General features: G+C 34.6%; 1 protein-coding gene across 25 annotated transcripts in view; it reads left to right on the top strand.

Moving 5' to 3' along the window:
• Nucleotides 1-22,549, top strand: part of nlgn1 (neuroligin 1) — a 786,090-nt gene that overhangs the window by 212,706 nt on the left and 550,835 nt on the right. For 6 of the 25 annotated variants that reach the window (XM_087271569.1, XM_087271576.1, XM_087271588.1 and 3 more), the window contains exon 1: nt 826-1,321. The exons of the other annotated variants lie outside the window; for them this stretch is intronic. The gene's annotated coding sequence lies outside the window, so the exon portion shown is untranslated. Of the gene's footprint in view, nt 1-825; nt 1,322-22,549 lie in introns of those variants that run through there. 25 annotated transcript variants of the gene reach the window in all.

The raw sequence follows: 22,549 nt of genomic DNA, 5'->3' as shown, positions 1-22,549 counted from the left end.
CACTGCTAATAGCCATGCATTATTTTTTCATTTCCACATAAGACTTCAGTGTTTTGATTCAAATGTTTTATAAAATAATATGTTATAATATGCATGTTGCCAATAATAATAATAATAATAATAATAATAATAATAATAGTAATAATAATAATAACAACAACAACAACAACAACAACAAGAATAATAATGACTATAATAATAAAAATGTTGGATTTCTTTTGGGAAAAAAATGATAGAACTGGAATTTAAAATTGAAATGCATTTACATTTTTTCAATTATAAAGTGCAAACATCAGTTAACATGAACAAGGTCATAGTCAGATATATTTAAATTAAACAAGATTTTAACAGTAAATCTAGCAAATATTGATGTGTTGCTTTTGACTCTAATGTTTTAAAATGAAATTATTTTAAAGCTATTTTACATACTTTTTCAAAATACCATCTTAAATTGATAGACCACACTTATAATTTAATAACCAAATCAAAAATATACTCTCTCCTCTCTTTTTTTCATATAATACATTTATGTAATTATTTTCTACATATTTATGAACAGATTTTTACGTATAGTAGTTTATAAATCCACTTAATTCATTATGTATCATATCCCACTGCGAAGATTTAAAGTATTAAACTGCATCATAGCATTGCAGTTTTTAATCTTTAGCTGCCAAGTGGTTAAAATGCATACTGCCTTCAAATAGGCAATACGCCGACGTATGCAGCGAAGCTACAACATAATGGCAACACAGCTGATACCCATTAACCTATAATACCACCACAGTCCTTTGCTTTATTAAGCACCCTGTACGTCACTCCCTCATCTGCGCACATCTTTCTGCAGAAGCCCTTCCGTTCTTGTAAGGAGAGAAATATGCTGTTTCTTCATGGTCGCTCATCTGAAGCGTAGTTTTTTTTCTTATTATTTCCATACTTAAAGCACCATTTGTTCTGTCGTAGTCGTTTACGGACTATATAACAACACTGGGTGACTGTTAACGGCAGATGCGCGCTGTATAACCGGACACCGAACATCGACCGCTGGAACACTGAAACTTTGGAGAGGAAGGATGGTTTGAACTGTGACTTGACGGCTCGAGCATACTCCACAGCTCCAGGGAGGACGTGGAAGTCACCTTGTGGATGTTTCACGGGATTTTTGGCGAGAACCAGATCTTGTCATCCGCTCCTCATTTGAATCAACACCACGCGTCAATCAACGCCGTGAACGTTTGGGATTTTGAATTTCTTTCAAACACCGAAAGGATTTACCGGGCCACCAACGTCCTATATTGAAGGAAGACAGCTAAAAGCTGAGGTAGGCTTGACATCGATAATTTATTTATTTATTTGTCTTTGTTGCGTTTTAGTGGTCAAAGCTGTTTAGAATCGTAAAGATGGGTTGTCGTTGTAATGACGTCTGAATGTAACGTTCACCATCAGTTGAAAATGCAACTCTAAACTTGCGGAACTCTCTTGAGTGACAAGACAAAGCTTTAAGGTGCAACTTTATTAAAGATGGAAATAGCGAATAATTAAAGTATAGACTCTGTTGTACTTCTGAATGTGTTGTGCTTAGCATACTTTAGATTTTTATCAGAAAAGAGTTTATTAGACTATGATAAAATGATGTGCTTATTTACACTTCTTAACGACTTGAGGCATGGTATGTCCTCAATGAACAATGATTTACTAAACAAACAAACAAACAAACAAACAAAGTACATACAATAAACCAGTTTGACTTATCAAAGACACACATTAGTCAAATTAGACTATTGAGGACGTTTAAATATAGGCCTATCAGTTTAATTATGATTTGTCCGTTGCTGCTTAAGACATTGTGATTCACTGAAAATAATCGGTTCACATGATTCATTTATTCGTTGTGGAATCTACAGCCACCGATTGCTTAAAAGTTTTTGTTTTGAACTTGCTTGTCAAAATATAACTGCAATGATTCCCCCTCTACGTTTTTAATTCAATTAAAAGAACCGTTTAGTTTTATTCTTTGTAGAATCAGACTTCACTGCCATTTTTATAGTTGTGATTTCTCAAAGAACCGACTCATAAGAGTCACCTAAATCAACAGAACTGCGATGCTTTAGCTTTGTTTGTGGTTCTCTTAAAGGACGGAGTCGTTTAAAACCATTCAGTGGTTGCTTAAGCTAAGTAGCGCTAAGTTCTAGGGCAGGAAATTGGTATTGGGAAGAGTTAACTGTTCACTGTGAATACCAATGAGCGAACACTGGCTGTCGCTGTCCGTGCTGAAGTAGTCTGCACCACTAGAAACAGCAGCACTCAACTTCCTTCTCTTCCTCAAGCGAGTACAGCAGGAATCAGGATATAACTGACACAGGTGAAGCTGCCCCTCACAGCAGACCTCTGAGGCTTTACGTTATTTCAGCACCCACTCCTCGGTGTCTACTCCTGTAGATGGCAGTGTAAATCAAATATTTATGCTCGACTTGACGAGTCTGGCACGAAGAGAACCGCAATCATGTAATTGTGCATATATCCTTCAGTAGCTCGGGACCGTTTCAGGTCATTCTTATAGAGATCATTTATCTCATAGCATACTACTATTTGTGTTTCTCTTTGACATGCAGACATGGTTATTTTTCTACTTCTATTAACTGTCTTATGAAAGGTGGAGAAAGTATTCATTTGCACATTGCACTTGATGTGGTTTGTTTCCAAGTCAATGACCAAGGTTTAGGTGCTATTGAAGCTAAATGGAATGAATCTAGAGAATAAAATAGTGGTAGTGGGTGATGAATGATGCATACCTAGGCTATTTGAAATAGTAGCGTAGTTCAAAAAGCAATTTGAGATCACGGGTTATACACTGCTAAAATATGAAGAGTTCAGATGCAAAAACCTCTGAATGCCATATGAAATTGTCTTCAAAACTGAGCTCATATGAATCTCCCAAGCTTATATGCTATTAAAGCAATGAAAATAACATATTCATCATCATAAAAGTGAAATATTTGAGCCCACACACAGGAAAACTGAGAAAAATGCTTAATTCAAAAGAACATTCCTGATGGCATTTAGAGACGTTTGCATCTGAACTCTTCATCTATTTCATATCATATTTGCTAATTCATACAATTATGGCTTTTTAAAAATATATATACATTGTAGGCTTAGAGAATGCAATCAAGAGCAACCTTTTGGGAAACAAAAAGGCTTTATGGGCGTTAAAGGTTCCTTGCTGAACCATAAATGGAAGCACAGAAGCTTTATTTGGAGAGTGCAGGAGATTCTAGATACTCAAATTTAATAGGTAAAAATTTTCATGTCCCCCTTAAAACCGGGACTTTCGATCACACTTGAAATATCATTCATATTTATATAGTTTTTATGGTTTGTTATATAATATCTTTCATACATAAATATCTATCTATCTATCTATCTATCTATCTATCTATCTATCTATCTATCTATCTATCTATCTATCTATCTATCTATCTATCTATCTATCTATCTATCTATCTATCTATCTATCTATCTATCTATCTATCTATCCTTTCATCTGTCCTTCAATCTATTATCTATTCTTCTATCTGTCCATCTATCAGTCCGCATCTATCTATCCATCCAGTCTTTCGGGGAGATACGGTCAGTTTATATGATGAACAGCTATTGATCATTTTACTTGCTTTTAATCATTGATCAGTGTACAGAAACACAACCATACCTGCTTGACACAAAAGAACAAACCTCATTGGTTCTTGAATTTCAAATGGGCCACTTGACATGCAAGAATGAACCTCGAGCAAGAATTCTTGAGCTTCTGTGGCCAGTGGCAGTTCAAACTTGAATGGCACCCTGGGCAAACCACCCCATACAGTGCCCCCCACAACCACCCCCCAGCACTCTCCTCCTGCCCTGTGGGCACAGACACCCTGTGCCGCCACTGGCGAGATGCCACCCTGGGCGATTGCCCATGCCTAAATCCACCACTGTCTGTGGGCAAGTGAATGCTTTAAAATGTGTTTGCTGATCTGTGTTTATACATGAATCAATCTCTAAATCCCTTAATAATCTCATGTGTTTATTCAGAAGACTTGGATTGAAAAACCTGATTCATATGGATTTGTTTATTATTATTATTATTATTATTATTATTATTATTATTATTATTATTATTATTATTATTATTATTATTATAATTATTATTATTTTTATTATATTTATTTTTATTATATTTATTTATTATTATTAACCTCTTATAAATTTTTAAAGTGTCAGACTTTCAAAGGAGGGACAGAAATCTCTTATATTTTATTCAAAATATTTTTGTTTTTCTTTTGAAGATTTTTTAATTGGTTTGGAATGACATGAGAACAGACTTCATTAATTCACAAAATCAAAAAATAAGAATAATAATCAATCAATCTTGACCTTGAGGCAGTTTGTTAAAAGTGAAGTTAGTTCTTAGTTAAAGTTAGTTAGTTTTAAAAAGATACAAGTTTGTTTGAGGTATGCATTTCTTTTTCTGTTTGGAGAACGCTACTGTCTCTGTTTATGTGTTTAATGCACTGGAGCTATGTAAATGCGGTCGTGTTTCTGACCGCAGTGCCCTCCTCGTTCGAGATTTGAGAGATCAAAGCCTAGCAACAGACAGCTCCTCCTCCACTTTTGACTAATAATGTCTGAGAGCACTTGTTTCATGCAGAACATCAGCATCATCAGATAAATGACCCCAGAGTGAACAGCTGGACTGCTTTAATACCTGTTACCAGCAGTCACTGGGTCAGCCCTTCTGCCTGTCAATATGGCCCAGTTGCCTTGTGCATTTTATACAAAATAAACTGTCCTGAAGACATACAATAAGTGTTTTCTCATTAGGACTTTTGTTTTGAGTATTAGTTGACTAATCAAGTCTGATTATACAGAATGACTCATTCTAGAATTGCAGATACATCTCAAGCATTTACCAGTCATTTTCTTTATACTGGAATAATATACAGAAAATATATAATTTACATAAATTGAATCCATCATTTATGTAAAATAATACAATAAAGTACAACGTACAACACACAAAGTGAGCTACCAAGCAAACTGACCACTGCAGAAAAGTTGTCCATGCAAAAAAGACAGGTGAGACAAACATGTTCGATTACAAATCATTGACAATTTTATTTTATTTTTTTAAGATTTCCAAAAGTCAAATAAATGTTATTAAATTATTAGAATTACAATATTTTAACCATAACCCACAGAAGAAAAAAAAGTAGTTTTTAATGGTAAAAAACGCCATGCAAATCGAAAGCCATCCGCTTTGAATTTTATTTTACATGGGATTGGTGTCTTTGTCAGATTAACACCTCGGCAATAGCTTCTGCAGATTGATTTTATAGCACTAGGTTAAACTTTGACATCTTTATGGCAATCAAATACATTAAAAATAAATACAGGCCACAAGTGTATATTGAGAATCATCTCTGATTAGTGGTCTCCAGAATTAAACCAAGGATAGACTTGTGCTGAAAACATTGTGCTAACAAGTGTCTTTAGGTTAATATTAAATTTATTCATTCATGTTCTTTTTCGGCTTAGTCCCTTTATTAATCTGGGGTCGCCACAGCGGAATGAACTGCCAACTTATCCAGCACATGTTTTACGCTGCGGATGCCCTTCCAACTGCAACCCATCTTTGGTAAACATCCATACACACTCATACACTCTCATACACTACGGACAATTTAGCCTATCTAATTCACCTTAAACCACATGTCTTTGGACTGTGGGGGAAACTGGAGCCCCCGGAGAAAACCCAAACAAACGCAGAGAGAACATGCAAACTCCACACAGAAAAGCCAACTGAGCCAGCCGGAAGCAGCAACCTTCTTGCTGTGATGCAACAGTGCTAACCACTGAGCCAGTGTGTCACCCTAGAAGCATCTTTGCAAAGCAAAATGCGAACCAGCGACCTTCTTGTGTGAGGCGACAGCACTACCTACTGAGCCACTGCGTCACTGGTTAATATTAAATTAAACAACCTAATAAATGACTATAAAAATAATATGGTTGTTAGACTGTTGCACTTTTATGTGTTGTCAATATACTCATATTTAGTCATTAAGTCAGAATTATTACCCCCCCCCTTTGATTTTTTTATTTTATTTTTTATTTAAGTACTTCCCAAACTGTTTAACAGAGCTAGTGAAATCTTCACAGTATGTCTGAATGTTTTTTTTTTCTTCTGGAGAAAGTCTTATGTGTTTTATTTCGGCTAGAATAAAAAGTTATTAATTTTTTTTAAACTATCTTAAAGACAAAATTATTAAGCCCTTTAAGCTAATTTTTTTACGATAATCTACAGAACAAACTATCGATATACAATTACTTGCCTAATTACCCTAACCTGCCTAGTTAACCATTAACCTAGTTAAGTGTCACTTTACGCTGTATAGAAGTCAAATATTATTTACTGTCATCATAGCAAAGATACAATAAAGCAGTTTTTAGAAATTAGTTATTAAAACTATTTTGTTTAGAAATGTGTTGAAAAAATATTCTCTCCGTTAAACAGAAATTGGGGAAAAAATAAATGGGGCGGGGGATGGGCTATTAATTCAGAGGGCCTAATAATTCTGACTTCAACTGTATGGAATATGCAACATTTGCATATAACCACATAAGAGGAATTTAGGGCTCGCGAGTCAGTAGAATTGTTATTTTAGAGGTCGCTGGATGGAAAGTGGCTTATAAACCCCTGCTATAGACAGTCTAGTATGTTTACACATGTGGGTGTATTATATATTCTTTGTTTTATTATGCTTGCTAGTTTCTTTTAAATTAATAATATTTGAAAAAATATATATATACTGCCAGCAACACGTTCCACCAACATTTTAATAATTTGTACTGCTAGGAAAAGGCACACATGGGAAATGAGAGAGAGAAGCAGTTTTATAAATGGATCTGAAAGGTCAGAGGTCATGATAATATACTGATGAAATAGGCCAGTTTACATGTGTTTTTGTGGTTAGTGGGTGAAGGTCATTCAGTGCGGTTCAGACAAGCAGAAGCAGTTGGTCAATGTAGAAGAAGTGGCCTTTCTTTAGGGCTCCATAGTGAAAATTCCTGAATACAGCTTCACTAAAAGACAAAAGAGATTGTCTTTTTTGTGAATGGTGCTTGTCATGATCAGTTTTAAGGAGGTGTGCAGGCTGGTTGTCTGTGCTAGCGAGCTGCCCAAAGGCAAAGCACAGTAATCTAAACAGCAGCTTATTTGTCTTGGAAAGGGTCACTGCTTCTCGTCTCAGTTAAACAACAAATTACGTTGCCTGTCCAGAGCGCAGTTTGCTGATTACAGCACAGCTGTTTCATACAGAGACACTCTTGTCTTCATCCTCTTCCCAGTCTTCAAAAATACCTCAGCACAAAATATGTAAAGGTGTTTTTCTGAGTTTTTAGACTTCAGGTAAAATACTAAAATGCTATTCTGTTTGTATAGTTGAATATTATATTTTATAATGTAATTTAAAGCTAAGATATAATTATTTGTAAAATGTATTATTAACAGTCCTAAATGTATTATTATTATTATTATTATTATTATTATTATTTTAATGTTTTGTGGTTGATAGGTTTAATTATAATTGGTTGGAAGAGCATAAAAACCAATCAGTCAGTCAATTGATGATATTATCATTATTGTAAATAATTTAATGATGGTCTAATTACCTAACAAACATTTAATACATTTTTTTAAATTTATTTATTTATTCATGCTGTTTGTGATTTTGTTGAAGTATTAATCAATAAATCAGTTGAAATTCTAGTGGTGTAATGGATCACAAATCTCACAGTTTGGATTACACTACAGTTTTTGAGTCACGGATCAGCAAAAAAGGAAGGAGACACATGTCATTTGCTTTCCATTCATACAGAAATATTACTGCAAAAACCATTGGTTTTAACAAAACATAACTTAGAACCTGTATTTTTTTTTTTTATAGAAATCAAAAAAGAACCAGCTGAAAAAAAGGAAAATATTCAATGATCAGAAAAATGATCTTTGATACTGTTGCTGATAATGTTAAATAAAAAAAATCGAACATATTCAACAAAAAATCATATTTTTTTTTAATTAACGATTCAACAATTCACACATAAAACTTTGATTCATTATAGGTGAATCAAATTTGAAAACCTTTTCAGTGACATAATTTTGATGGTTGTTTGTCGCCACCCATTGGTAACAATGTAATTGCTACAACATTCACAAGCGTTAAGTTCCAATAAATGGTGATTTTAATTCTTATCATAAACATCAGTTTATATATCTGAACTGTAACCTGTTATCCCAGTACTTCAGTGTTATTTAATTCTTTGTAACTTACTGAAAAAGTGTAAAAACTGAATCTCTCAAACGGATATTTGATTATAGCGCTTCAAAGGATTAATAAACATGTGCAAATCATTATCATTTATATTTCATCTTGCACAGGTTTAAGTTGAGGTCTCGATCTTTTAATGTTAAATTGTACAGTGAATGCAGGCTAAACAAACAGTGACAGATAACATCTTTTATTAATAACCTGAGAAGGCATTTAGGTAGGTCCTAACCAAGCGGCAACCTCCCGCTCTCCCTCAGGAAGCCAATACGGAAGTAACTAAAACTGCAATTCATCCGAAATTCCGCTAGTCCTGGCCGCTCCTGGCTCCAAAACAGAGCAAATTTCAATTGAGCCCACTGTTAGAATGGCCAACTTTACAGCAGAATAAAGGGTGTTTACAGCTTGGTACAAAAAAGATTTTGTTTAATACAGCTAATATTACCCTTCATGACAGCTGTGAGGGGGGTGAATCTTTTTATAACCCATCCGTTTCCTTTATATTAAGTTATATTAAGTTTGCATAATTAAGGGAGTGGCCACTTGATTGACAGCTAGGTCTCGCTGGTCGCCGTCACGTCACCTCAGCCGAATCCTGCAGATTAGCCACTGAACTCGGCATATTTATCGTATTTCTGTGTTGTTTTATGTGGCTTTACACAGTCAACTGCCTTTTAGACTTGTTTCCTACAATTATTAGATGGCATGACATGCTGAGGGCAGTTAATTGTGCTCACAAACCATCCACGTGGCCTCCGTTTCCCATGTGAGTAAAGTTATATACTTATATACCATCTCTATACATGTATTTGTTTTATTTAAGATCATTTATCGTTTATATTTATATTTAGAGCTGTAATGCACTCCAGAATCTGACGAATTGATCAGCTGTAGGCTCTAGAACAGTCATCTTAAGCGTTGTCATACAGTGTTATGCTGGATTTCATCAATAGTCTTACAGTAACTAAACAAACTATATCTGAAGTGTTTGGAAGTAATTCGCGTTTTCCTCCTGTTGAAAAACGTCATAAGAACAATGTTTTGTGGCTCAATGTATTACAGCAGTGTTTTTAAAAGTCTAAACACTTTATTGATATGGTATACAACCAAGCACAAGTGGTCAGAATACAAACGAGTCACAGGTGATGAAGTATTTAGTGTTCTCCTAAAGTAAAGTGTGTCTGAACCAGGTCCAAGCAAAATGCCAGCAGGTGTCTGAATCTCCGCTCACTCTCCGCCTCTTTGCCCTTGTTTGGTATCCCGCCGTCAGTGTGATGACCAGCAAACAAAATGGCGACGGTTGGCCGCGCCTACTTGTGGCTTCTTTTGCGCTCTTAAGAAACCCATGGGTGACGTCACGGATACTACGTCCATATATTTTACAGTCTATGGTCCTAACACAACTTTTCCGTCATCATCATTTTTCACAGGGAAGCCAAAATGTTTGTATACATGTGATTTAAATGACCTGGGAGGTGATCTCTCAGTAATTGTTATAAATGTTGGATAAACCAACGAGTTAAAAAAAGTTATTAATCCATGGGTCACATGCATTTCGAACTGTGAGTTGTGATCTGTACAGATCACGGATCAACCGTTATCCGTTACACCCCTATTAAATACTACTACTACTGCTACTACTACTACTACTACTACTACTACTACTACTACTACTACTACACTGTTAAAAAAATCTGTTAATTAACAGTTTCTATTTGTGATTCACAAGTGTTATTCATTTATTTACAGTTATAAATGGCATTATGGGACCTTGATCTCTGATCTGTTGACTTCTGCTGTTGTTCAACTCTACAGTTTAATATATGTGACTTTTATTGACATTTTAGTAATGTTTAAGAAATAATATATAGAGAAATAACTTTAAAATAACAGAAAATGTACTGGCAGTTTATTACAAGGTTTTTGTGCCTTAATGTACAACACCAACCCAGACAATATATCACTTTAAACTATTAAAGATGTTAATAAAAGGCACCTTTTCAAACTTTTCAAGGCCAAAAGTTGTTAAAAGGAAGATTAAGATCTCATAAAGCAAGTCAAAAGGAGACAAAAACTGCTAGTTTACAACTATATTTCTACTACTAAAAATACAACTAAAACATTAATAAAAAATACTAATTAATTTCAATAATCATATATTTGAGCTATTATTACTATTATTTTATTTATTTATTTATTTTTATTATTATTTTTATTATTAATAATATTAAATTCACCACATGAAACTGAAACCACCACATGAAACCAATTTGCTGCTTTCTTTACAGCCGTTTGCCCACAGACTTGCTGCTTTCCGCATCTCTTCCTGCATCTCAGCTCTCGCAAATGTTTTCCTAATCTTTAAGAGGAGCTCAGCAGAAGATCTGTGAGGAACATGGTAGGCGAATGTGTTTCTTAGAGACAAGGCTAGAGTGTGAATGTCATCTTTCCGGTCTCTTTTTCTCTCATAGTGGCATGAAAGTGTCCTGCCCACTCACCACGGCTGACTAATAGTGAGCGGCTGCCAGTCTGTTGGACAGGTTGTGCCCAGTCACCGAAACATTTAATAGCTCATATTCCTTTTCGCTGTGACTGCCTACACAGCACATGTTATAGAGCTCTTATCAGCACGACCGCTGGTAAATACAAGCCAGACGAAAACAAATGACCACGGATGATGGCCGCTGGGCTTCATGGGTGCGTGAAGGGATGTTCGTCGGATTGCGGTGTTTAACTATTGCTCTTTCAACCATTTTTTGCGGACTTGTCATTGAGGGGTTTTAGTGCAGAAAGGATGCAGGCGATTTTTAACATGGTCATCACAATTGATTTATTTTTCCCAAAACTGAGCCTTTCGTGCTTTTTGCTTTGGCTGCTGTTTCTTACAGTCCACAGGGGCTAGTTGTGAAGGTGCTTTGGTGGGTAAATGGAGGGCACTGAAAAAAATCCCACACAAATTAGTTAGTGTGTGTGTGTGTGTGGCTTTTTATTTTCATGTTGTGGGGACCAAATGTTGCCACAAGCGTATCAATAACAGTGAATGTTGACTTTGCTTTTGTCGCCATGAGGAAAAAGCTCATACTGTAAATAACACACATTTAAATATTTTGAAAATAAAAAAAATCAGATTGTAAGGGTTGAGTTTGGGTTCTGTCTTCTGTATACTATAGAAATCACTATACTTATGGAAAGTCCCCATAAAGCAGAGATGCCCAAACTAGGGCCCACTGGCCAAAGTTGGCCCTTGGTAACCTTAGATATGGCCCATTATCCCATCTGAGCAGAAAGAGAGAATGATGGGGATAGTTTAGAGATTGTCATTTATAATATAATTTAATCTTTTATTTGTTTTATTGTTAAGCTACAAAAATCTGACTGAAACTAAACATTTAAATTTAAACCGTGTAAATTAATCAGATTTAGTTTCAAATAGACATACTATCAACTGATGGGTAGAGGACTTTGGTGAGCAAATCAAGGCTAAGGGAGATTCTGCTTGACAGCATTGAACTCCATTGTATTATAAATGTGAATAAGTTATTATTCCATGTTTCCATGGAAACCATGCTTTTTGTACCTGTTAGACACGTAGCTAGTCTTCAAACTGCGTGCTGGTATCTACCCTCCACCACCCTGACACCACCTGCCAAGATCTGCTACAGGGGATTCATTTGCAGCTCATGTCAATTGCATACTGTGCTCGGCATAATTGATTACAGCCCATTTTGAAAATGAATATTTTAGAAAATGTAGGCAATGTGTTTGGGTGCATTAAAAAAACAGATTTTTTTGACTGATATAGTTATTAAAATAATATTTTAGTCACCAAACATATTTAAAAATTGAAGCAGAACATTGCAAAATTTCAACAAAATTAAAAACAATTTTTTTTTGCTTTTTTGATTTTTTTCATTCATTTATTCATTTTCGTTTCAACTTAGCCCCTGTATTAATCAGGTGAATGAACCGCCAACTTATCCAGGACATGTTTTATGCAGCGCATGCCCTTCCAGCTGCAACCCAACACTGGGACTCACCCATACACTTTTGCATTCAAACACATACACTATGGGCAATTTAGCCATAGTGTACTTGTATATGCTGGGCAATGTATGTAGTGCTGTTTAACTTATAATTCTGCAGTTTTCTTTTATTGTGTTAAAAAGCAGTACTTGCAGAAGCAGTGTAGCAGATCTAGAACACCAAAACCAAACCAAAAATATTTATTAATTTAAAAAAAAATTGAATTGTCATCTTACTCTGAACATTGTCATGGCTCAAATGTATTCTAAAACAAAAATAACAACTATATATTATAATTAGTTGTGGCATTTGAGCGAGTCTAATGGGAATTATCAGCTATTACATTTAATTAATATAGCAATATAATTATTTTATCATTTGGATTAAATAATAGTAATAATAATAATAATAATAATGTATTATTCTAAGTAGTTTTAATAGCTGTAATTTTATGGTACATTTGTAAAAAAAGTAAGCATTTTTTATTGATAAAAATTCAATGGAAGTGTCTCCTTTAGATGCACTAATTTAAACAAGTTGACAGTCATCTCTTTGCTGACAGATTTCTGGGTCCTCTAGCATGAGCAGGACACGGAGGCCAGCTGGAGCTCATTTACAACTTGCAGACAGCCTGGATAAACTCCTTGACTGCCTGTGGGAATCCAGTATCAGCAGAATTTACATCTTTGTGCTCTATAATTGGTGTTGTGTCTCATTACAGAGCTTGTGCTGTTTGGATTCTTCATTGGGTTTCATTTACTGTCCCTCCACAGGATGGAGAACATTACAAGTGCATTAGTGTAGACAGACACACACACGCGCACACACACAGACACAGGCGGATCTCCTCCTCCGTTACTCCTGGCATGAAACATGGCAATTAGCGCATTACTAAGTTCACCATCAGGAGGATTGAATGAGGTGAGAGCTGTGCCCCACTGAGCTCCGACTGAATTATGTAACATTACTCTGATGACATTTGGCAATGGCATTTGGCAGCAGTGAGCAAACTGAACCGAAAGCCGCATTTCAGGATCTTCCCTTGAAATGGACACTGATGATGTATGCTGAGCTGATTTATCCTATGCTAATGCTATTCTATGTAGGCCCACGTGGATTTTTTTCAGCCCTTCATTGAGTCTATTTAATGACTTATGTAAATGTGTGTAAATTTACTGCATATATATTCAGTTTCATATTAATTTCCGAAGTATTATTGACTAATATGCTAATGTTTATATGAATTATTTACATTATAGTTTGTGAGGTAATGTTTTCAATATACAGTATTAAATGCTGTGATTGTGTTGGATACTGCGGGAGCATTTGCAACAACAGCATGGTCAGGCAAATAACCTTTCTGGTAAATATAACAGAAATCCTACACTTTCACATTAATTGGTGTAAACAAACCTCATGATTTGAGCAAGCAGCTTCTTAAGAGAAAAACCTAGTCAAATTATGTATGCAGTGGATGTTGCGGTCTTCGTTTAAGCAGTCGTGTGGGTTTGCTTGAAATTGCATGTTTTTGTGTAACTGCAAAGTAGAAATGATGCTTTTTTCAAGAAATCTTTTTTTTCAGATCTCCACACGCTGCTGAAATGTCAGTCCAGATGGATATAATTAATAATTTAGGCAGGAGCTCAATAATCACCATTTTTTTTGCTAAATATTTTCACTTGTTTTCTCTCCCAGGAACCAAAACTGTTGTCTTTCATCTCATTTGATAAATACTATAATTAGCTGCGTTTGCCAAGTCAACCATCACTTTTACTATTGCTCATAGACTGTCGTTTGCAAGCTTGAGAATTTAAGCACAAGTGCAATCTTAAAGAGAAAGTTCACCAAAAAAAAAAAAAAAAAGACAATTTTGGCATTATTAACTTACTTATACAAAAATAGAGATATTTTAAAGAAAGTTGGAAAGCTGTAACCATTGACATCCATTGTTGGAAAAACAAACACTTTAGAAATCAATGTTAACAGGTTTCAAATTTTTAATATATAGTTCTCAGCAATATATATATATATATATATATATATATATATATATATATATATATATATATATATATATATATATATGTATATGTATGTATATATGTATGTATGTATATATGTATACACATATATATACACATACATATATATATATACATACACACACACACACACACACACACATATATATATATATATATATATATATATATATATATATATATATATATATATATATATATATATATATATATATATATATATATATAGTATATACAAGTATATAGAAAAATCCTATGGGGATTTTATTAAGTGAACCAGTTCTATGCTAGCAGCCGATTGGCCTACATGGTGACATCATAGTTTCTCCATTCTATATTAAAGAATCTTTGTCTAATGTTAAACAGAAATAATAATAATAGCAATGACTTTTAGTCTGTAAATGGCCTTATTTATAATGCAAAGACTTGTATAGGAATTTTGACTGTTGTGTCTGTCAGTTGGTCCATTGTAGAAATGTGTAGTTTTAAAAGCATTAGGACTATATAAAATCTCCAGACAGCTAATTCTTTCTCCTAGTCTTGACATTAAACTTGTGCTCTTCCAAGTGTTGGTGTTCACATTAGATCATGCAGTGGTTGAGAGTGTGATTTATTTGGTCTTCTAGAATGTTGACATTGATGCTGGTCTTTGCTGCCAGGAGGACAGTGACGGCTGAAGGCAGCAGAGTGTTGTCTATCAGCCTCGCCCTCCTCTTATGTGTTTATGTGTGTGTGAGTGTGTGTGTGTGTGTGTGTGTGTGTGTGTGTGTGTGTGTGTGTGTGTGTGTGTGTGTGTGTGTGTGTGTGTGTTTGTGAGCCACTCGACTGTGACTGTATTGAAGGGACATTGAGAAATCTTGACCTTTCTGCCTTGAAAACCCTGCTTTCCGTCAAGCAGACTGGCTCTAAAAGCAGGCCGGCCACTACACTAGATTAAACGCGCGGCTCTTGAGTAATATGTCGCTGGCTGCACATATACATGGGTCGTAGATCTTTCGACTGGACCACTGTCAAGGTTACTTCTTGAACTCCACTGCAGACACGCACATCAACAGGGTTTAAAATTAACACACGTCAACCTGCTAGATGTGGGGGAAAATCAACCATGACGTGTAGTGTTGGAACGACATTAAAACTGAATCGAAAAAGACAAAAACAAACCACAGTACCCCCATCATCGTACATATCTCAAAATATTATGATAGATAGATAGATAGATAGATAGATAGATAGATAGATAGATAGATAGATAGATAGATAGATAGATAAATAATAAAATGATGCATGTAAAGTCATTGTAAAAAGTTGCTAATGTTTATTTATCTGTGAAGTTTCAGTACAAAATATGCAGAAAGTTAAATTGTTCATTGCAAATTATACAAATTATTTGACAATTTATGTTTCTAAGCCAAACAAAATTGGTATGGTCTACAACTAGCTTCTTGCTGTGTTTGTTATACTAAATATTTAAATTCACATAAACCCTGCCCTCTGATAGGATGTCTACAGACAGTTGTTAGATGATGTCTCATCAGAACATATCGGTCTCGCTGACCAATCAGTCCCCAAAATATTTTTGTTGAAATTTTACATAACCGAAAGTCACAGATTGATTTATAACAATGGAAACTGGTGTAGAACATGGGCGTTGCTAGGCCTATTTTTAGGGGGGCTGTAGCCCCCCCTATATTTCTACTTAGCCCCCGTAAAACTTTTAAGATTAGCTAATGAACTGTAGACTAAATTATAACCTCTGTCCCCTTTAAATATGATATGAAACCGGCTACAGAATTCGCTCCTCCCCGTCTTTTGTTTTTTATTTGATCAGCAAACCACAGCCGTATACAGGTAGAGAATGAGGTGTGTGTTTATCGATAAATTGTTACAATATCTGCTTATTTGCAGTTCTTTGATATGGATAACTTTGTATCACCTGTATACCAATGTCACGGAGGAGCAGTCGGGTTTTCTCTGCGTTCACCTCATCAGCACAGTTGTTTCCTCCAGCAAAAAATGTAACTCTTAACGAACATTTCGCTATTTGTATTTCAAAATGAACAACCAATATTAAACACTGTACAGTTTGTGTGGCATTAACTATACCATACAGTCTTGTACAGAAAGGATTAAACAGTGACAGAACCACTTAGAGACTGTCACTGACTGAGATAGAAACATCAAGTGTTGTCTAGTATTAAAAAAAATATATACTTATTTATAATTATCATTCAAATCGTGAATTATGTGGATTGGCCTGTACGTTTAAAAATGTATATTTACATGTATGTCATTTAATTAGAAAAGTGGCAGTTTATTTATTGAACACAGTTTATAGCCGATTTAACTTTACTTCAGGACACATTATTGCCGCTCTGTTGGTCTATTAGAGACATTAATGTTAACATATAAACGCGCTAAATTGCACTTCAGCAGCGCTTATTTGTGAGCGCACAAGAAGATCTGCGCTTGAGCAGCATATATTTGAGGGCGAGCGAGTGGTTTTGTGCACTAGCAGAGGAAATCGACACTCAAGCAGTTCGCTGTAATCGGCCCCTTAATGTGCAACTGCAAAACATATTTGTTAACTCGCGGGATGGTAACGTGTAACCAGACGTACCTACAGACATATTTATTAAAGAAGCAGCTGCTGTGGTGGTCATGGAGGAGTAGAGAGCATGAGACTAATTCCTTTGACGCTCCAGGGACAGACATGTCTTCGCCAAGGTCCAGCTTACAGCCTCCGGCGCTTAGACTGCAGCTCTGCACAAGACATTTGGCCAATGGAGAAATGGTGGTGCCCAACTGAGCCTGGTTTGTCTCAAGGTTTTTTAATTTTTGACTTTAGCCATTTGGGGAAGTTTTTTTCCTTGCCGCTGTCGCCACTTGCTTGCATGGTTCGGGATCTGTAGAGCTGCGCATCGTTGGATTTGCTCTTCAGTTTTTGGACTCTCAGTAGTGATTATTAAACCACACTGAACTAAGCTAAACTGAACTGAACTTAAACTCTTAAAACTAAACTACACTATTTCAATTTACTATGATCTTTTATGTGAAGCTGCTTTGACACAATTTTCACTGTAAAAGCGCTATAGAAATAAAGGTGAATTAAACTGAATGGAAGCAAAATGGAAGAAAAATATTGCTGTTTGATACAGACGAGTTGATGCCAAACCAGCGCTGATGCTGATAGCCTCCTGGATCTACGTCATAAACGCAACAAATAGACTTTAGTTTTCATTTTACAGCTTATAAAGCATGTATTCAAATTAATGCAATATCATATTTAAACAACAAAACTGTTTACAAAAACTCAACATATGCGCGCGTTGTCATTGTCTTATCACGCAGTGCGCAAACTTGAACCGCGAGTGAGAGGGGAAACTATATATCAAGACATAATCTTTAAAATAATGATTTCTATTAAAATGTAAAAAAAAAGTTTTTTGGTGTAATAATAACAGTGGGGCATTAAATAATAGAGCGATCAATTTGTGGAAGTCTGCTATTTTCATTTGACGGAAGACAAAATATATGATTGGGAAAAAAAACAGCCTATGCCCTTTCTTAAAAAAGATTCAGTCAGTGTTTTAGTTTTGTAATCTAAATTTATCATTTAAGTGAATTTTTTTTTTTTTTTTCGGGCAGGCCTATTTATTTTATTCATTTTATTTAGTTTATTCTGCTTTTCTATGCTATTGGAAACACTGCAGGTGCATGAAGATGCTTTGTTGTTATGTTCTGTTATTAATATGCAAGCATGTTAAAATAAATCAGTATTTTAAAATGCAATATTTAATATATCAGACACAAAATAGACAAGTAATTTTTTTAAATTTAATAATTATTTAATATTAATCTGACCAGTTAACCGCTAAGATTTGATTAACAAGCGGCGGTTGTCGGTTAGCAAAATTAATCGAAATGAGCACCCCTAACACAAAGCTAAACGTGTGTGAGCATGAGCAAACTTTATAACAGCGTTTTGTGTGACTTATCATTGCAGAAAGGCTTGATTTAACTCCACAACAAAAATATATCAAATTACCACTGGGAAATTTCTTACTGTAGTAAGCGAGATCTGCTCTATTCTTGTCTGTCACTGTGCTGCTTATGTGTGAGATGCAGCAGGGGAAGGACACGCGTGTGGGAAAGGTGGGCAGGGAGAACCAGCTCATTTGCAATAAAGGGACAGGTTGCCAAAACAGCTATCGTGTACTAACAGCTCAAGTATCTAATTTAAAAAAAGGTATAATAAATAATATGATGGATATTTTAAGCTGGAACTTTACAGACATTCAGGATACACAAAAGACCTATCTTAAATATAGAAAAAGGGGTAAAATTGGTCCCCTTCAAGGGGAAGGCCAAAGAATACATTTTCAGGGAAACAAAAACAAACAAACAGCAACTTTCAATAAGTTGTTGCTGATTAAATGCATGTACAGGTGCACTAAAGTATCCACATAAGTGTATTAACACACTCTCTTTATCTTATGATTAATGTAGAGGTTTAATTTTTCTCTAATACAAACAACTAAGGGTGTAGGAATCGGTAATGAAGAATATTATCATGTAGCTTAGCTTTTTAGCGTCCCCTTTTTGTATAATGAGCACTAATGGGCTTGGACTAACAGCGAAGAGTTATCAGTCCAGTTAAGGAATGAGCTCAGAGCAGGAAATGTAATTATTTTAATTGTTTACTTTCTAACCTCCTTTCCTAAGCACAAAAAAGCCAAAGCAGCAAGCATTAATCTAGGCTCTTCCAGCTTCAGCCTACATGTGTTCTTTTTCATTGTTTTACTTGGCTTTTTATCTGCTTTTTTACTTTCTCATGTACTGCTTGTGTCAGTATCATTTTTCAAGGCGCAGAAGAGGAACTTTCATAGTCTTACATAATATTGTTCTGTGCAGCATAGTACATTTTTCTATCACACTTGCCAAAAATTGCATTATATATAGCAACACACGCTGTGTGATTTTTCCCACAATGCCAACCCGACCTTCCATTGCCAGCATGCAAGCGTGTTAATATTATTATTTTTTTCTTCGAGTCATTTGACTCAAACTGAAATCAAAATGGACTACAATTACTTCATTTAAAAAGACTGATCCCTTCCAGAGATTACAATTCTGTTTGACTTTTTTTCTTTTGTGAGACCAATCACTGTAAAAAAATATGAACGATGCAGCATCGCCTTTTCCCATTGAACGCTTTGAATGCAAAGACCGTGCATAGACTAAGCTATGGGCACAAAAAAGGTTTCTAAATAAATAGCCAATGGTAAATGATGTATATAAATAACACATAACATTTGCAGTTCTATTCCATATTTAAGATACTCTTTACTAGAATGTTTAAATATTTTGAAACGGCCATTTCAGTAGATTAACTTGATAACATGCTGGAACTCAAGATGTCAGAGACATCCTTTAAATTAAGTTCAAATAACATTACAGAAGATCAATGTGGAGATAGGCTAACATTGTTTTTTGTCTTCCTAATTATTATTTTAGTCCCATAAAAATAATTACTGCTAGATAAAGATCACCTGTTATTTTCTGACATGATAACGTTTGCCGTGTATCAGCAAACAAAAGCTAACATTTTACAGAATAAACAGAGATCCATCAGATCCTGTAGCTCAAAAGTATAGTTTACTGCTGAACAACTCATTATATCAGGGGTCACCAAACTTGTTCCTGGAGGGCCGGTGTCCCACAGATCTTAGCTCCAACTCTAATCAAACACACCTGAATAAGCTAATCAACTTCTTACCAGGTATACTTGAAACATCCAGGCAGGTGTGTTGAAGCAAGTTGGAGCTAAATCCTGCAGGGACACTGGCCCTCCAGGATCGAGATTGGTGACCCCTGCATTATATCATGATAAAATAACACAGAAATCAAACATTGGTACTTCAATCTCCTCCTGAAGCTCAGACCGTCTGCTTGGAGAAGCTGTCAATCATGACTGTTAGTCATGTTGACACGCTAAGTTGTATCTGAACACATATCAGCATGAAAACCAGTGCCTTAATTGACCAAAACCATCTTGTGGGACATTTTATTGCAAGTGTAATAATATATATATATATATATATATATATATATATATATATATATATATATATATATATATATATATATATATATATTTATAGTATATATTATAGTTGACCAGGACTACAGAACTATTTTTTAAAGTATTTAGTCAGTGCTTTTGCATTGAATTTACAGTTGAAGTAAGAATTATTAGCCTCTCTTTAAATTTTTATTCTTTTTCTTTTTGAATATTTCCTAAATGCTGTTTAATAGTGCAAGGACATTTTTACAGTATGTCTTTTTTATATTCTGGAGAAAGTCTTGTTTGTTTTACTTCAGCTAGTATAAAATCAGTTTTTAATTGTTTTAAAACCATTTTAAGGACAAATTATTAGCCCCTTTATATATTTTATTTGATAGTCTACGGAACAACCATAATTATACAATACCTTGCCTAATTACCTTAACCTTATTAACCTAGTTAAGCCTTTGAATGTCACTTTAAGCTGTAACGAAGTGTCTTGAAAAAAAATCTAGTCAAATATTATTTAGTCATCATGATAAAGATAAGGTAAATCAGTTATTAGAAAGAGTTATTAAAACTATTATGTTTAGAAATGTCTTGAAAACATCTCTCCGTTAAACAGAAATTGGGGAAAGAAATAAACAGGGTGGCTAATAATTCTGACTTAGACTGTACTTGATTTATGCAAAAAAAAAAACAAAACTTGGACATTTTGTCTTGTTTCTAGTCCAAATATTTACATTTCAAGGCAAAAAACAGATTATTTCACTTACCCCACTAGCAAATAAGTTTGCTTGTTTGAGGGAAAAACTCTTTCATTTTGATTTATTTCTTCTGACTGTGAAAACGAAACACTGTTTTTAATTGCTTCAAGAATTTTTGGATATTTGGACTAGAATTGAGTCAAAGTAAGAAAATATTTTTTTTTGCATTGTGATTCTTTAATTTCTGTACTTGAATATTGTTAGACCCCTGGAAAATAATGAAATAATGCTATTAAAACTGTTTTGTGAAGCTGTATTCATATTGCAATGTTTATTGCAGAATAAATGAATATTGCAATATCAGATTTTTCCAATATCATGCAGCCCTAGTTTCAGTCATTTTTGTCCAATAAAGAAATGTAATGGGATCCATTACAACTTTAATTGTTTGACAAAAAAAAAAATGCAAATGTTTCTTTTTTAATTTTTTCTTATTTTTTTTTAAATATCATGAATGCAAGTACATTTTTGTCATTTTTCAGACATATTTCTTGATCTAGTGCTACATTTTTTATTTTTATGTATTGTGTTGTGTTTCATTCAGTAATTTGTCAAAGTATTTTTGATCATGAGTGAATTTTTACAATCTAATTTCGAGAGGAGCATGTGATATGATTTACTGCAGCTGGTCCCTATCGCTAATCATTAGCTAGCCAATCGAGTCTAACTTCATTCCTTTACCTTCGTTTTGGAAGAACTCACCCGTAGGTACTACGGTTTCCTCCCACAGTCTAAAGACAGGTGACACGAGTGAAATCAATAATAGTAACAATCACAAGCACTTAATGTGTACACACTGGTGTGGTTGGCAGCCTATTTTCATAGAGCCATCTTATTAATCAAGGTATAGGCTAAGCGAATCAGGGGAGCTCTCGAGAACTTTCTGATCTCATATCCCTCCTAACGCTCATTAACCAGGCAGGAGCCTTGGTTCATCTATCTCCCGGCACAGCATGACAAACCTGCTTACATAGTCCAGCATTATCTAAGTGTGAACTCTTGAAATGGTAAATAGTTTATGAAATAGTGGGACAGTATGTAAACATACTTATTTGTCACATTCAAGGACATATAACTTGTAGCCTAATGAAATAACTAAAACTGAATACAGTAAGATTTTTATAAGTATATATTTATCTGTAACTTACAAATTTGCAATTTTACAAAATAAATAGCACTATACATTTATACTAGGGTTATAACAGTGTTATTAGGGAATATTATTTTAAAAATGTAATTATAGTTACCAGATAATTTTTGCAAATAGTAACTGACCTAAGTACTGAATTA

This window comes from Danio rerio, chromosome 11 (genome assembly GCF_052040795.2).
Source record: "Danio rerio strain M-AB ecotype USA chromosome 11, GRCz13ab, whole genome shotgun sequence".
Taxonomy (NCBI): Eukaryota; Metazoa; Chordata; class Actinopteri; order Cypriniformes; family Danionidae; genus Danio; species Danio rerio.
This window is presented reverse-complemented; position numbering and strand designations above follow the sequence as displayed.